The 4,971-nt window shown below is 41.9% G+C and overlaps 1 non-coding gene across 1 annotated transcript; it reads left to right on the forward strand.

The window, feature by feature from the left end:
• Nucleotides 1-4,610: 4,610 nt before the first annotated feature.
• On the forward strand, nucleotides 4,611-4,718 carry LOC148553525 (small nucleolar RNA R71). The gene has a single exon (XR_015893299.1). It is a non-coding gene; the product is annotated as a small nucleolar RNA R71 (small nucleolar RNA).
• Nucleotides 4,719-4,971: the final 253 nt, after the last annotated feature.

The raw sequence follows: 4,971 nt of genomic DNA on the forward strand, positions 1-4,971 counted from the left end.
ACGCCAGAACCATGCTTGTTCTGGGCGTTCAGCGCCAGGATGCTCCCATTCTGGGCGTTCAGCGCCAGAACTATGCTCTGTTCTGGCGTTTGAACGCCAGACAGATGCTCCTCCAGGGTGTGATTTTTCTTCTGCTGTTTTTGATTCCGTTTTCATGAGTAAGTAATTGATGCATAAATCCACTTCCTGGGCCCACTTGGTGTGTGTTTGGGCTGAGCCTGAGTGTTGCACGTTCAGAGGCCATTTGTGGAGTTGAACGCCAGTTTCTGTGCCAGTTTGGGCGTTCAACTCTGGTTTTGGATCCTTTTCTGGCGCTGGACGCCAGATTTGGGCAGAAGGCTGGCGTTGAACGCCAGTTTACGTCGTCAATTCTTGGCCAAAGTATAGACTCTTATATATTGCTGGAAAGCCCTGGATGTCTACTTTCCAACGCAATTTGAAGCGCGCCATTTCGAGTTCTGTAGCTCCAGAAAATTCACTTTGAGTGCAGGGAGGTCAGAATCCAACAGCATCAGCAGTCCTTTTTCAACCTCTGAATCTGATTTTTGCTCAAGTCCCTCAATTTCAGCCAGAAAATACCTGAAATCACAGAAAAACACACAAACTCATAGTAAAGTCCAGAAATGTGAATTTAACATAAAAACTAATGAAAACATCCCTAAAAGTAACTAGATTCTACTAAAAACATACTAAAAACAATGCCAAAAAGCGTATAAATTATCCGCTCATCACAACACCAAACTTAAATTGTTGCTTGTCCCCAAGCAACTGAAAATCAAATAGGATAAAAAGAAGAGAATATACTATAAATTCCAAACTATCAATGAAGCAGAGCTTCAATCATATGAGCGGGACTTATAGCTTTTTGCCTCTTGAATAGTTTTGGCATCTCACTTTATCTATTGAGGTTCAGAATGATTGGCATCTATAGGAACTTCAGATTTCGAATAGTGTTATTGACTTTCCTAGTTCAGTATGATGATTCTTGAACACAGCTTCTTTATGAGTCTTGGCCGTGGCCCTAAGCACTTTGTTTTCCAGTATTACTACCGGATACATAAATGCCACAGACACATAATTGGGTGAACCTTTTCAGATTGTGACTCAGCTTTGCTAAAGTCCCCAATTAGAGGTGCCCAGGGTTCTTAAGCACACTCTTCTTTTGCTTTGGACCTTGACTTTAACCGCTCAGTCTCAAGTTTTCACTTGACACCTTCACGCCACAAGCACATGGTTAGGGACAGCTTGGTTTAGCCGCTTAGACCAGGATTTTATTCCTTTAGGCCCTCCTATCCACTGATGCTCAAAGCCTTGGGATCCTTTTTATTTGCCCTTGCCTTTTGGTTTTAAGGGTTATTGGCTTTTTCTGCTTGCTTTTTCTTTTTCTTTCTATATATATTTTTTTTCTATTTTTTTCCCCCCCCCTTTTTTTTTTTTTCTGCAAGCTTTGTTCTTTGCTGCTTTTTCTTGCTTCAAGAATCATTTTTATGATTTTTCAGATTATCAAATAACATGTCTCCTAGTCATCATTCTTTCAAGAGCCAACATATTTAACATTCTTAAACAACAACTTCAAAAGACATATGCACTGTTCAAGCATTCATTCAGGAAAACAAGAAGCATTGTCACCACATCAATATAATTAAGCTAAGTTCAAGGATAAATTCGAAACTCATGTACTTCTTGTTCTTTTGAATTAAAACATTTTTCATTTAAGAGAGGTGATGGATTCATAGGACATTTATAACTTTAAGACAATGTCACTAACTACTAATGATCATGTAATGAAGACACAAACATAGATAAGCACATAACATAGAAAACGAAAAACAGAAGAAATAAGAACAAGGAATAAATCCACCTTAGTGATGTCCTTGAGCTCTTCTATGTCTCTTCCTTGTCTTTGCTGCTCCTCCTTCATTGCTTTTAGATCTTCTCTGATTTCATGAAGGATGATGGAGTGCTCTTGATGTTCCACCCTTAGTTGCTTCCAATAATTGTGTGGAAGAAAATGTATCCCCTGAGGTATCTCAGGGATCTCTTGATTTGCAGTCAAATGTTCTACCACTGAGCTATAGACCCTTGATGGAAGCTTTTGTCTTCCCTTTCCTCTTTCTAGAGGTTTCTCTGGCCTTAGGTGCCATCAATGGTTATGGAAAAAACAAAAAAGGTATGCTTTTACCACACCAAACTTAGAATGTTGCTCGCCCTCGAGCAAAAGAAGAAAGAATAGAAGAATAAGAAGAAGATATGGAGGAGATGGAGGGAGATGTGTATTTGGCCATATGGGTGGGATTGGGTGGGAAAGAGATGTTGGATTTTGAAGGAAAGTGGGTGTTTGGATGTGAGTGGTAAAGGGTTAATTAGGGAAGAGTGTTTATTGGGAATAGAGGATGATTGAGAAGAGAGAAGAGAGTGAGTGGAGGTGGGTGGGGATCCTGTGGGGTCCACAGATCCTGAGGTGATCCTGTGAGGTCCACAGATCTTGAGGTGTCAAGGCATTTACATCCCTGCACCAATTTAGGCATGTAAAATGCCCTTGCACACAACTCTGGGCGTTCAGCGCCAGGTTGGTGCCCATTTTGGGCGTTCAACGCCCATTTGCTGCCATTTTTGGCGTTGAACGCCAGAACCATGCTTGTTCTGGGCGTGCAGCGCCAGGATGCTCCCATTCTGGGTGTTCAGCGCCAGAACTATGCTCTGTTCTGGCGTTTGAACGCCAGACAGATGCTCCTCCAGGGTGTGATTTTTCTTCTGCTGTTTTTGATTCCGTTTTTGAATTTTTTGTTTATTTTGTGACTCTACATGATCATGAACCTAAGAAAACATGAAAAACAATAAAAATAAGAATTAGATAAACATTGGGTTGCCTCCCAACAAGCGCTTCTTTAATGTCAATAGCTTGACAGTGGGCTCTCATGGAGCCTCACAGATGTGCAGAGCTTTGTTGAGACTCTCCAACACCAAACTTAGAGTTTGGATATGGGAGTTCAACACCAAACTTAGAGTTTGGTTGTGGCCTCCCAACACCAAACTTAGAGTTTGACTGTGGGGGCTCTGGTTGACTCTGCTTTGAGAGAAGCTTTTCAAGCTTCCTCTCCATGGTTGCAGAGGGAGATCCTTGAGTTTTGAATACAAGGGAGTTCTCATTCCATTGAAGGAATATTTCACCTCTGTCAACATCAATCACAGCTCTTGCTGTGGCCAGGAAAGGTCTTCCTAGGATGATGGATTCATCCTCTTCCTTTCCAGTATCCAGGACTATGAAATCAGCAGGGATGTAAAGGCCTTCAACATTTACTAACACGTCCTCTACTTGTCCATATGCCTGTTTTCTAGAGCTGTCTGCCATCTCTAATGAGATTTTAGCAGCTTGCACCCCATAGATTCCCAGTTTCTCTATTACAGAGAGGGGCATGAGGTTTATTCCTGAACCAAGGTCACACAGAGCCTTAAGGATCATGGTGCCTATGGTACAGGGTATTATGAACTTTCCAGGATCCTGTCTCTTCTGAGGCAATGTCAGTTGATCCAGATCACTTAGTTCATTGATGAACAAGGGAGGTTCAACTTCCCAAGCATCAATGCCAAATAATTTGGCATTCAGCTTCATGATTGCACCAAGAAACTTGGCAGTTTGCTCTTCAGTGACATCCTCATTCTCTTCAGAAGAGGAATACTTATCAGAGCTCATGAAGGGCATAAGGAGGTTCAATGGGATCTCTATAGTCTCTAGATGAGCCTCAGAGTCCTTTGATTCCCCAGAGGGAAGCTCCTTATTGACCACTGGACGTCCCAGGAGGTCTTCCTCCTTGGGATTCACGTCCTCTCCTTTCCTCACAGGTTCGGCCATGGCACTTGTCAATGGCCTTGCACTCTCCTTTTGGGTTCTCTTCTGTATTGCTTGGGAGAGTACTAGGAGGGATTTCAGTGATCCTTTTACTCAGCTGGCCCACTTGTGCTTCCAAATTTCTAATGGAAGACCTTGTTTCATTCATGAAACTTACAGTGGCCTTAGATAGATCAGAGACTAGATTTGCTAAATTAGAAGCGTTTTGTCCAGAGTTTTCTGTCTGTTGCTGAGTTGATGATGGAAAAGGTTTGCTATTGCTAAACCTGTTTCTTCCACCATTGTTAAAGCCTTGTTGAGGCTTCTGATCCTTCCATGAGAAATTTGGATGATTTCTCCATGTTGAGTTATAGGTGTTTCCATAAGGTTCACCTAAGTAATTTACCTCTGCTATTGCAGGGTTCTCAGGATCATAGGCTTCTTCTTCAGAAGATGCCTCTTGAGTACTGTTGGATGCAGCTTGCATTCCATGCAGACTCTGAGAAATCATATTGACTTGCTGAGTCAATATTTTATTCTGAGCCAATATGGCATTCAGAGTATCAACTTCAAGAACTCTCTTCTTCATAGGTGTCCCATTACTCACAGGATTCCTTTCAGAAGTGTACATGAACTGGTTATTAGCAACCATGTCAATGAGTTCTTGAGCTTCTGCAGGCGTTTTCTTTAGGTGAATGGATCCACCTGCAGAGGTGTCCAGTGACATCTTTGATAGCTCAGATAAACCATCATAGAATATATCCAGGATGGTCCATTCTGAAAGCATGTTAGAAGGACACTTTTTGGTCAACTGTTTGTATCTTTCCCAAGCTTCATAGAGGGATTCACCTTCTTTTTGTCTGAAGGTTTGAACATCAGCTCTAAGCTTGCTCAGCTTTTGAGGAGGAAAGTACTTGGCTAAGAAAGCCGTGACCAGCTTATCCCAAGATTTCAGGCTGTCTTTAGGTTGAGAATCCAACCATAATCTAGCTCTGTCTCTTACAGCAAAAGGGAAAAGCATGAGCCTGTAGACTTTAGGATCTACTCCATTAGTCTTAACAGTATCACATATCTGCAAGAATTCAGTTAAGAACTGAAAAGGATCTTCAGATGGAAGTCCATGAAACTTGCAGTTCTGCTGC

This window comes from Arachis ipaensis, chromosome B7 (assembly GCF_059453495.1).
Source record: "Arachis ipaensis isolate K30076 ecotype BB chromosome B7, ASM5945349v1, whole genome shotgun sequence".
Classification (NCBI taxonomy): Eukaryota; Viridiplantae; Streptophyta; class Magnoliopsida; order Fabales; family Fabaceae; genus Arachis; species Arachis ipaensis.